The sequence below is a fragment of the Neolamprologus brichardi genome, chromosome 23 (genome assembly GCF_056152115.1).
Source record: "Neolamprologus brichardi isolate AB-2024 chromosome 23, ASM5615211v1, whole genome shotgun sequence".
NCBI classification, from domain to species: domain Eukaryota; kingdom Metazoa; phylum Chordata; class Actinopteri; order Cichliformes; family Cichlidae; genus Neolamprologus; species Neolamprologus brichardi.
Window position 1 is genome coordinate 28,433,708 of NC_142125.1, and position 13,214 is coordinate 28,446,921.

Consider the following 13,214-nt stretch of genomic DNA (forward strand, 5'->3'; position numbering starts at 1 on the left):
CCCAAAAAGCTTGTTTGTCCTGAATATTTACAAAATTATGTTGTCCACAACTTACATTTTGCATTAACACATCAAAAAAAATATTTAGTTCACTTGCAAGTGTCAGGGCTGACTGAACGGACTCCTACGAAGACTTGGGATCAAAGCAGGAAACAGTCTTTATCTACACAAAGCACCAGGTGAACGATACAGCGTGAGGGGACAGACAGGGCTCCAGGGATCCTCAGCAGGTGGAGGGAAGAAACACACACTCCACACTTGCTCTTTGATCCTCACTCCATTCACTCCACACACTCCACTCCCTCGCTCAGTCGCTCCATTTCCGCACTCCAAATCTCCTCACGCAAACTGACTTCACTCCAAAGACACAAGCGCGGTCATTCAGGAAACACAGGAGCAGGTCCAGGGAAATGAGAGAATTACCACTAGGAACACCAGGGATCTCACTAAGCTGGGTTTCACTAACCAGGGGCGGATCTAGAGAAATTTTCTTAGGGTGGCATGAGAATGGCATGGAAATTAAATGGGGTGGCAAAATCAAAGCCTTTTTAAAAACACATATGCAGGTGTTACATATGGTTAAAATGACTAAAATCCAGTAAATATACACGTTTCATATAGATATAGTCTATAACTTAATTATTTCTGTAGCCCACATAATTAAACACTTTAGTTAAATAACACATTTGAATGTTGAATTAATCTACTGTATAGCCTGTATAATAAATAAATATGTAGCCCAATAACTATAAAATCCAGAAAGCTACAAAACACGGGGCAGTTCATTTACAAACACAAGTCTAATTTAAGTTGAACTGTTTTTTGTTAGAAAAAAATCAAATTGTTACATGCTTAAATTTACACAAATTTACACTGTCGTGAACAAAAAGTTAAACCTAGTTTTTCATGATTTGTTGGGTTACCCCTCTGAGGTCCAAAATATAATTGGCCTTTTTTGACTACTTTTGACCTAGTGCTAGTAGCCCTGTCACTAATGAGAGTCAGTAACGGTCCAGTGATGAGACCGTAGACTGCCAGGTAATGAGCCTCAGGTGTGTGATTACAGCCAGGTGCGTAGGCCAATGGCGGGAGCCCGAGATTAGCTCTGCCCAGGCAGTCAGGAGACAGAGGAATAGGGAGGAAGAGTGAGAGCAGGAACAAAATCAAAACAAAAACACATGTAGCCTCACTGAGTCAGCTGGGTAGACACAGGGACACTGACACCAAGTGCATGTTGTATGTCTGTATACACTGCAAAGACATGTATCTCACACTAAATTAAAACAGTGCAGATACAAAGATATTACTTATTCATTCATATCCCCTGTTTCACTTCTCTTCTTTTTAAATCTTTGCCTTGTAACTGTAGGTTACAAGTGTCAGGGAAGCAAGATCAAGAAGCAACCCTTCATCAGATTATAGTGTGGTATCCTTACCTCGACTTAACCATCTGACTTCAGTATAGAGGAGGAGATCCCCAAACTCAGCAGAGCATTCCTCCAGTAACAACCTGAAGCTTCGGTGTTGCTTTGCCTTTGCTCAAATGGAGCTGATGACATTACCATTATTAACAACAGGCAGCACGACATGGTCAAATTCCATAACTTTTGGGCATATAGCCTGTTGGTAAGTGATGCAATGACAGTTTAGAAACTAAACTCCTGAGTAACAACCTGCCACAGCAGTTGTCAGTTGTCACAGACACAAGCTTTTCAACAGGCATGTTTGGTTTTTTTTTTTGCAAAGTAGTCTTTCAGTGATTGTAGATATCTGCTGCTCTGCCTGTAGTTTTCAGTTGAAATAAAAAAGTCACCAAACAACATCTGAATGAAAACAGCCAGCTGACTCCGCACACTGAATTAAAAATGATTTGCACCTATGCATGTCCAATTCCAGCTGTTATAATGCATCTGCAGACATTGCAGACATTCTCCTTGGCACAATATTTGCACCAAGTACACTGGCAATAACAGACAAAATTTCTGTAGTACTTTTACGGTCACTGGATAACGGCTACGTCTAATGTGTCTAATTTGTTTTCTCTCTTCGGTTTGGCCACCCGTCCACACTGTGACTGCGTTTTCCCCAAGGAAAAACACATAGATTTTAAAACGGAGCTGTCCCGTCGCAGTGTGGACACTCAAAAAGGCGTTGAACACGTTGACACATTTTAGTCATGTGATGCAGTCATGTGACCAATTAAACAAAGAGGGCATTGTACAGCAGTTGTGTTGATTGCTCTCAATTTTGACAGCCCTAAAAAAAGATTAATATCAGTTTGTACATGCTCCAGATAGCTTTTCTTCAAATTCTTTAATTCTCACTCGCTTTTACGCATATGCAGGACTTGAACGTAAGCGTTTTGGGCCGTTTCAATGTGGACGCACAACTCTGTGAAAACAACTGAAAACGCTAATGTGGACGCGGAGCATTTTCAGATGAAAACGCCGTTTTCAAATCTATCCAGGCTAGTGTGGACGTAGCCAACATTTCAGCCATGCAGTCATGGCCTCGTTTACAATCCTGCCATCAGTGAAGGGCTTTTTGTGCTTTGTTAAAATATGTTCATTCAGTCATGAGCTGCTGTAACATGAAACAAGTGGCTGAATTGGCACCTTAGCATACACTCAAGTTCTTTAGAAACTTGCTAATGAACTACTGATTTTATTCAGGTGTGTTGCAGCAGGGACCCATGGAAAGGTTTCAGGACACCGGCCCTCGAGGACCTGACTTTGACACCTGTGCTCTACGCCCTAGTTCAGTTGACAGATGTATTTACATAGATGCACCACCTGCAGGAAGGACTTCTAAAATGCATTAATAAATAGGTTTTGCAGGAGGTTAAAAAAATATTATCCACGCTAATAGAAGACATTCTGTTGAATTGTTGATTTGCTAAAATGCTTGTGTGTTTTTTCTTTTGCAAATTGCTGTTATTTCCAAAATTTTGTATCGGCCTTATTCCTGTGTGCTGCAGAGCTCCAGTGTTGCTACAAAATGATGTTAAACAGCAGCATAATTGTTCTGTTGGCATGCTAGTTCATTACCAAGAATGTGGGTGCTGTTATTTTCAGCCAATGCTATGCACACAATCATCCTGCCATTAACGCTCACTGGTTTATCAAATGTTTATTAACCTGCTACTAAAATTAGTCTCAGTGGTTGTCAGTGCACATCCATGACATCCGTACTGTTGTGAAACCACACCTCTGATAACAGTTATGGTTTAATGTCTTACACACTGTCTGTACCATATCAGCTATCCACTCACTTTCCAACTACATTAATGTAGTTGCAAAGGTCAAGGCCAGAGATCGCCCGGCCTGGAAATGCATTGTTGACCAAGATGGAAACCTTCCCTGCCAACTGCCGGTTAGGGACAAAAGAAAGAAGAAAGAACTAAATTGTTGACTGATGAGCTCCTGTAGTTTTAGTGATTCATTTGGAAGTTTAGGATGTAATATTAGTCATTTTGTGCAATTAAACAATAATGATTTTTCTATATGTCTCATTTTAATTAATAAATTATTCTCATACTGTGTTTGTGTAAAGCACTAAAGTAAAAAAAACAACAACTGAAAAATACACCAAGGTGTGTTGGTGCTGTGGTAGGTACATACTGGGTGTAACACTATTATGCATCCAAAGACCCCTGTAATCAGAAACAGGAAGTGAAGTCAACCATATATCATGCACTGTCACATACAGAGCACATACAGGTTTTACACAAGTACACAGCTGGTCCCTTAAATGTCTGCCATGAAACATTACTTGTGCCGGACCATCCTGTATTTGCTGATCTTCGCAGTCCTCATTATCACTCCGTATGCTCAGAGTAAGTGATTCTTACTAACTTTAAATGGCTCCATTTCAGTCTGAACCCTGCTGAGTTTAATATTTGCATTGTTATAGGTGGAAAATGCAGAAAACAACTACACAATTTTAAATATCCTTTACTGTTTACCTTAAATGTTAATTCAATGCACACGTCTAGTATTTTTTTATAGTATTCTTAAGATGCACCAAAAGGCTTGACCGCGCAGCGCTCACACCCTCTGTCTACCAAAAGCCTCAACACGAAGGAGAAGACGCTGTGAAATGGTCTTTGATGCTATGATGTAGATTTTAGCTCAACATGTGAATGACTTTTAGACTTTTTCTGGATATGTTAATAGTAGCAACACAATACCATCCATTTATTGTGCCAATCTTGAATCAATATAAATCTGAATTAAAAAAAAAACAAACCTGATGATTCTTTTAACAAATCTTTAATGTACTGAAGGACTGGACTCATTAAAGGAAACTTATATTTAACCACTTTGTGAACATTTTGTTCCAAATCCTAAAAACAGTCAGACTCTAATATTCCAAAGTTTAAAAAGCTTAAATCTGTTTTTCTTTTTTTAAAGAATTTGTTTCAGTCAACTCAGAGCAGCAACGTGCTCAAACCACAAATACACCACAGACTGACTTCCTAACCTGATTGTACTGTTTAGTGACACAGGTGCAGCATGCAAACCTATAAAGCTTTTTCTGTGATCTAATTCAGATAGATTTAGAAAAACTTAATTTAGGTAAATATATGCTCAGTATTTCCTAATCTATATTTTGTTGTTCTTGTTTCTGCAGGTGACTCTGACTGTTCTACAGAAATTAGAATATGTCGCAACACAGTTCATAATGCCTCACTTGGACATCAACTTAGGATTAATTGCACAGTTATTTTTTGCAGTGATTCACCACCAACAGTAACCTGGTATAAAGTTGAGAAAACAGATGTCCCCGTCAATGTCAGCAGTGACATTAAAACAGAGTGGAAACCTTTAAACAAGTCAGCAGGGATCTTCTATTTGATCTTCCAAAACATTCTCAGAAGTGACTCTGGTCAGTATCAGTGTCATGGTGGAGGGAGTATGAGTCATGCAATTACTGTCAATGTCCACGGTGAGTGAACCTTTTTGCACATCAAGACTAAATGATGACTACATGATTTTATTTTTTCCTGCTACAGAATAATTCATTCAACATCCCTCATTAATTCTCAGATAATCTGATTTATGATATGATTTCTGAAAAACAAACAGCTCAAATCTTTTTCAGATAATGTGAAGCTCACCACAGCTTCGTGGACAACTTTGGCACCAGGTAAGAAACCTCCGTTTACCGTTTCGCTTGCCTCATTTTGGTAACATTATGTTTCCCACCACTAATTTTTATATCACTGCTTCTTTGATGCTACATCAATCGTCCTCTGATTTCTTGCAGTGAATACAACTTCTGCTGACACTTTCTGGCCAGTCATATACCGTGTTGTTGGGAGTGTGGTGTTTGTCACCGTAGTAATATTAATGTGTGTTACATCGAAGCAAGGTTGCAAAGGTGAGATGTTTGGGTTTGTACATAGAGGAACTGGTTGTGCTGCTGAAAGGATAAAGTTTAAACCGAAAGATAGTAAAAAAAACCCAACAATTAATTATTTAAAATTGCACATAAAGTTAATACTTATGTTATGCTGTGCACATTCACTATCATGATCCTGAGAAGATGAACTGACTTCCTTTCATCTGTGTTATCCAGGAAAACCGAGGAAGACAACAAAACCAAGTCAGGAGCTCTACACTCATATCTATGACAACGATGTATGATGACGATCCTCATGTCTGAAATGCTGTAAAATCAGTCTGTGAAGCCCAGTTTATTATAATCAGCATATTTTACTGATGTGTGAGCTAAGCCTTGCTACAATTTCTTATTTAAATACTTTAAATTTACTGGCGTCTCACTGGTGTGTGTTACTGTGTACCCAGTTTAGCATTTTTTGAATTCCTGTAAATCAAATCAAACTGTAGAAGTGAAATTTCCTACTTGAGAAACCACTATTGTTTAGTCTGCAAAGACTGCGGGTGCATGTGTGTGTGTGCGTAAGTGTGCACGTGTGTACGTGCGTGTGTGTGGTGTATGACACATTGGAAAGGTAATAGTTTTGCTTCCTGTACAGGTAACAGTTTTGCACACATCCTGTGCAAACAGAACCTTTGACTGTATTTATGATTGAATTAGTGTGTTTGCATCGCTGCTCTCTGTCGTTATGATTAAAGAAACTTTTCTTCTTTGGTATTTGAGTGTCTTTGCATTTGGGAGCAGGAAGTAGAATTGAACCACACACCACATGAGCATATGTGAAGACAACGGCTCAAATGGTTTTACAGAAAAAGAAAAGGAAGATGTAACTCATAAAGTTAGCCTTCCACTCATTATCCCACAGCTGTTATTGCACTGAGAAAACTATATTTTACTTCAAAAGTTACTTGTAAAATAACAACAAAACAAAATACTTTGATGTGTCTAAAATAAACCACACTACAAGCACATTGCACAATGGCTACAATGCATTAGCTCATAGTTTGGAAAGTTTCCATTATAACCAGATGGTGATATTGTCGCAGCATTGCTCTATTGTGACAAACTAACCAAACCGCAATGAGACACTTGTGCAACATTGCAGCAATGTAATAAAACAGTAATACGATGTATTTTACAGGTTGCACCCATAATTTTCTATCACAGTTGGGGTAATGGTGTAATAATAACTGTGAAACATTTTAAAAAGTTGATGAAATATATTTAGAACATTCTTTTGTAACAATACAGCAATGCTCAGGTCCAGTGTTTTTGAGCTTAGAATATCAAGCATCAGAATAAGGAATGTTACTACTATGTTGCACCAACCCAGTGGTTCCCAAACTTTTTTTTGCTAGGCCCACCTTTGTTTTACAAGAAAAATGCCCCCCCCCCCACGCACAAACACATCCTCCAACCACACACACCCCTATTTTGCTCCATTGCGGTCACACCACAACATTTCGTAAACAATTAAGGAAATACAAGTAATCTGCAATAAATTACAGGTAGTAATAAAATAAACTACTAACTCTTTTACGCTACGTCCGCACCTACACGAGTATTTTTGAAAACGCAGCTGTTTCGTCCACATGTAAACAACGTTTTGAATCACCAAAAACAGATTTTTTTAAAACTCCTTTTTTGCGTTTACGTGTGGACGAGGAATACAGAGTTCATCATGCAACGTCAAATTTATGTGCCTTTTTTCACGTCACGCTGTGCGCCACGTTATTGTTTACATGAGATGAATTGCCGAATGGGAGATAGAGACAAAATACTGTTACTGTTAATCTGACTATCTTCAGGTTTTACACGCTTACATACACACACGCAGTTACTGTCCCTCCATTTAGAAAGACACAGGTGTCATGGTGTAATTATTTTACGTGTAGTTATTTTTTTCCCGTGTAATAATATTCAACATTGCTGTCAATACATTTTTCCAAAAATGCCTCTCTGTGCAAAATGGGTTTAAAAACATAAACAGCTGTAGGATACTGTTTGTCTGTGATTTGAACCGGGGGAACAAATCGTGGCAGGATCAGGCTGATTTGTATCCCACTGTAACTTTACTGTATAAAGAGCTCCAAAATGTCAGGAGTAGTTAGTTTGTGAACTAAAAATCAAGAATGTGGGATACTGTTTGCCCGTGATTTGAAGAGCCCAGCGCGTGTTCCCGATGCAGGGAAAACCAATTATGCAGGGGAGACCTACCTTGGCACTTGTGCAGGTGAAATCAAAGGGAAGATACGCTTCACGATATTTTCTAGTCTTTGGCTTAGAATGAAGTTGGTTTGGAAACATATTCAGCTATGCTTCATCTCCTGATTTGTGTTTGTGTGGGCGCCCCGTGCTAGCAGTGTCCAAGCGTTTTGTGCCCCCTCCCCCCTCCTTTTCATATCCCCCTCCTGCAATGGCCCTGCGCCCCCCCTAGGGGGCGGGCCCCACACTTTGGATAGGCCTGCACCAACCAAATTTTGTAGGAAACAAAAATTGTTAAAATAATTATAATTATTTAATTATTATTTAATTATAAATAATTATAATTTGCAGGCTAATAGTAAAGCCATTATCACAGAATGCTATGTGTGATAGTTAGTGCAGCACTTATGAAAGATGGCTATTTTAACAAGCAGAAACCTTGGCTAAATGTTTGGGCCTATCAGATACTAATTTAGCAGGTTGCTAAGCTAATATGCTAAATGCTAATTTGTTAGTTTCAGGTGAATACAAACTGCAGCTGAGGTTGTTGGGAAAGTGATTGGTCATAAATTATTATTTGACAACCAAAACCTGACTTGTGCTCAAACCTGATGGGGATTATATATTGAAATTCATCTCCATTACCAGTGCTGATTTTGTAGACATCCTTTTTAAAAAACATAATTTCACACATTTTTTAGGTGGTTTATTATTGTTTTGCTAACTTTGGAGTAGTCTAAGCTATCTGCCATTATAGTATTTCTGACCTTATCCCTATAGGCTATAAAATTAGGCTTTTCTTTTATCACTAGCAATGTAATGTGACAACTCAATCTGTACAGTTTCCTGGATACACACATACATGCATCATCCATTAAGATAAAGAACCAAGATAAACTAAGACAGAACAGACTCATAGTCGGTTTCAAAGTGATCTGAAAGCCCGTGAGAATAGGTAGGTCTTCAATAAATGTTAACATCAGTACCTCTAGTACAAGGAGTGGATGAACCAACTTATGCTGCCATCATAGCATGGCTGAAAAAAGTCTTTAATGAAAACTGGGTTTAATAACAAGGTGATATTACCCTCTAGTAAGCCAGCAAAATCACTAATACTGAATATTAATGACTTATTAGAGTAGGAGTGCTTTCTGGATTCATGTTGTTTTTATGCTCTCTAGAAGAGACATATGCGGCAAAAACTGAAAGAATGTCAAGCCACTGTCTACTAAATAACATTTATAATACATTAATTTAACCTGTTCATGTTTAACCAAATGTTTAAATCTGTTTAATGTCCTGATCAATGCTTGCATTCCAAAATGCCTGAGTTTTTCTAAGTTTAGAAGAGAGTGCTTTTGAGTCCTTTGATCTTTAAGGCCAATAACATATTACTGTCATGGTCCTGGGTCGGTGACCCAGCGCTTTTAGTTTATTATCATTTTCTAGTTTATTATGATGATTATTATTGTTTGAGTTCTATGTGTTATATTCGGTCTGCCTTTGAGTCTGTGTCTGTGTCTCTGTCTGTCTATCGTGTCACCCCGCCTGTTTGTGAAGCTGTCTGTTTAGTTCTGTGTCTTGTTTGGTTCCTCGTGTCTGAGTTTCCTGTTTTATTGTGAAGGTCTCTGTCTGATGTGAGTATGTTCAGTTTACATTTCCCCTGTCCCGTCAGCCCTGATTCCTCCCAGCTGTGTTGCCCTCCTGTGTGCCATTTCCTGATTACCTGGTGTGTGTATTTATAGTTGGTGTCTGCCTGTGCTTCTCGTCGCGTCGTCTGTGTTCATTCCCTAGGTTTCTCTACGTCTCTCTGTTCTGCCGTCCTCATCTGCTATCTCCGAGTTTCTCCCGCTGACCTTATGTTCCAGGTTTGTTTGTTAGTTTCACCCAGTTTAGGTTTATGTTCTGTCCTGCCCTCACTTCTGTTATTTGCACTGTAAATAAAACCCACTTGCACCTCCACCATTGTCTGCCATTGGATCCTCCTTTCTCACCCTCCACACGACTGCCGCCCCAGCCGTGACAATTTCGGCTAAAATTGAATGGATATTGCTTAGTTGATAAGCAAGCTAATTGTAATTGTAACTCTTAAGCATTTATTTATTATTTATTATTATTTTCTTCTCCTTTTTTATTTCTATTTATTAGCTTGTTTATGAGCTGATGTAACCGGAGCCTCGTCATCTTGTCTCTCTATATGCTGCACTGGATATGGCAGAGATGACAATAAAGTTTACTTTGACTTTGACTAAAAAAAGTTATTTGTAAGAAAAGTATCATATTAAACAATCAAAAAGATATAGAATGTTATTGGGCTTTGCAAGGTTGAAAATATGGGGCTGTAATAAGATAGCCAAAGCTTAGTTAACTTAAGGTCATGTGATGACAGAGGGACAAAGGCAGAGTACATCAAAGGCAGGTCATAATAGAATAGAATAGAATAGCCCTTTACTGTCACTGTACATGTACAACGAAATTGTGGGTGCCTCACACCAACTGTGCAGGAATAAAATATACCACAGGGCCTTCACACAGACTGTAACAAGCATGTTGCAGTACCCAGAAACAAACCAAAAAAACTCCAGAGAAAACCCACACAGGCACACTGAGCACACTTAAACTCTACATTGAAATGGCCCAGTTGACCAGATAACATCCTTTCTGTAGGACAGCAGTGCCAACCACCGCACCACAGAGCAGCCTTTTCAGGCCATTATTAGTTTGACTTACATGTTTTTGTTTCCGATGCATGCTACATGCTGGTTCTTGCTAATTAACCTGAAATATACTCTCAAGTTATAATCCTAAATTGAGAATCATAAACAGTTTGGACTTTGGAAGGTGGGGATTGAGAGCATGTGATTTTTATGTCATATTTTTCACTTTCTGTTGTCTGGATTACTCACAGCATGTGCAGAATCACATGCTTGGCGGAGTCAATGAAACCTCGCCCCCCTATTTTTAATTTTGGCTCATCCAAAGATGTGACGTACTTTCTTACACCTTGAATGCAGGAAGTGACACCTTTCACTTCAGACTGAAACCAGCTACAGACGCTTATAAAAAAATGAACCAAGAAATTCTCCTGAGTATCCCATATTTACGTTACCTTAAGTCTGGAACAGGAACCATTTCTAAACTGACGTTCACAGACAATAAAAAAGGGCAATTTCTCACCAGTTAAATGGTGTTAGAATTTAAATCATGCACAGTACAGAAGAGTACAGAGAATTAGCATTGAAAAAGAAGAACAAAGTTTTTCAGTCATGCAGAATCCATGATGCAAACGCAATCTCACGGATATTAAAAAAAACATGTTGTTGCTAGTCACATGCTTTGACACTGATGATACCCAGCCTGCAGCAACATTACATTCATGCTTGTAAATGACACATGTATATAAATAACACTAAAAGGAAAGCGCTTGAGTTTAGGCTTTGAAATTCTAATTTGTGGCTTTAACCACAGCGCTTATCTGATAAAGATTTCATAATCGACACCAACATCGGCAAAAAAAGCAGTTTGCAGCTGTTTTAAAGCTACAAAAAGTGTAAGATTTCTTTTTAAATGTGGACAAAAAGGCCTCTAATAACTGCTTTATAGTGAGCAGAGGGTACTGCAGAGGTAGAAGGGGTCAGACTGACAGTGGAGGCCTTCATGGAGCATGTGGCACCTGTAGGACGTTGTGGTTTCATAGGTACTAAAAGTTAACGTGCGTTGCTGCAAAATCTGGCACAGACACTCACACAAGCACATACTCACTTTTCACAAAAGTTACGTCTTTGACTTTTAAATCAAGTTAAACAAGGTCGCTCTCTAGTGACAGAACAGTAAACTTCTGTTTCAGGCCAGCCTGATGATATGTTATTTCTGCCACGCTGTAGGTGAATAAATAAATCCTTAAAACATTCAAAAAGGAAGTTGAACAATGAGTAAAATAATTTCTTGTTAGTGGTCTAGTGCTTTTATTGTAAAATATACAAGAAAAGGGGTCTGCCAGATAAGCCTGTATAACAATCTTGTTTGGTATAACAGTCAATGTTTTCAGTCAAATTATTTGCTTTAATAACAGCAGGGTCACTGATAACACTGAAAATATATAGCAAGCTACTTGGCATTTTTTTTCCTGTCATTGTTACTGTGGAAACCAGTGGAAACTAAACAAAAATGGTTATGCTTCACCTCAGGAAGAAACATAAATAAACCAAAAACACAAACAAACAAAAAAAAGAAGATAAAACAGTTTTGTAAAAAGACAAGAAAAAATGAGAAAAAAAACATGTGCATAACATATGCAAGTCACATGTAAAGACAGTTTTAATAATAATAATAACAATTTATGTAGTCCTGTGAAAAACTGAGTACATCCTTACTGCTTCCACTGGAATTAAGAGAGTAAGTAGCAGTGAGGTGCTGGTAATCAAATGTATTTGATTAACTGATCAGCTAATTAAGTATGATCACCTCTATAAAAACAGAAGATCTGAAGCATCTTTTGCAAATTATGCCACAGTTTTTACATGGATGACTCTACAATCCCCTTACCTCAGATTGAAACTGAAAAAATCTAAGAGCTACCCCTCAGGCTCTACAGGCCTCAGTTAGCACGCTAAATGCTCAACACAGTTCAGGAAGAAGACTGTGGCTTGATTGGAGGGGTTTCTGGGACAGTGCCTCTTCTCACTAAGAAGGACATGGCAACATGGTTTAGGTTTGCAAAGTTGCATCTGAAAGAACCACGAGACATCTGGAGAAATATCCTTTGGACAAATTAGAGCAAAGTACAGATGTTTTGTTATAATGCATAGCTCCAAGTTTGCAAAAATCAAACTCGGTATATCAGCACAAACACCCCCAGTGGTGGAAAGGTGATGATTTGGGGTTATTCCTGCTGCCACAGGACTTGGGCACCCTGAGCTGACGTCCTCTGTAGACCAAAGTGTTTTAGACTCAGATGTGAGGCTGTCTGTCTGAGAGCTAAAGCCTGGCACAGCCAGGAAAATGATCCTAAGCATAGCAGCAAATCTAAATCAGAATGGCTGAAAAAGAAAAGAATCAAGGTGCTACAATGACCCAGTCAAAGAGACCTTTAAGGCCTTAAGACAACTGTGCATAAACAAATGCCTGCAAATGTGAATGAACTGAAGCAACATTGTACAGAAGACTGGGCAAAAATTGCTACATAATGATACGAGAGACAGAAAAAGCCAAACACACCAGTTCAAGTTGCTGTTGCTTAAGGTGGTTCCTCAGACTACTGAATCATGCTGTCTGCTTAGCTTTTCCCAGGACCCATAGAGTCTTATGAAACAGACTGTAGATGTTGAAAATAGTGTGATTATTTCAGGCATCCATTGTGTTGTAATTCCTGATTTGTACAGAACAGCATGGTGACGCTCCTTCAGCTGCTTCACTTTTCTTCCGCGGCCCAAAGAAATGCTTGTTTCGGTTATTTGGTGATTCTAGTAAGACAGCGTATGGTTGTTTGTCTCCCAGACTGGATAGAGTGTTAAGAAAGTGGATGAATGCACCTATTTCATAGCAGCCGTTTTGAAACAAAATAATAGGAAACCAATGATGTTAGTTTATACATGGTAATTGAATTC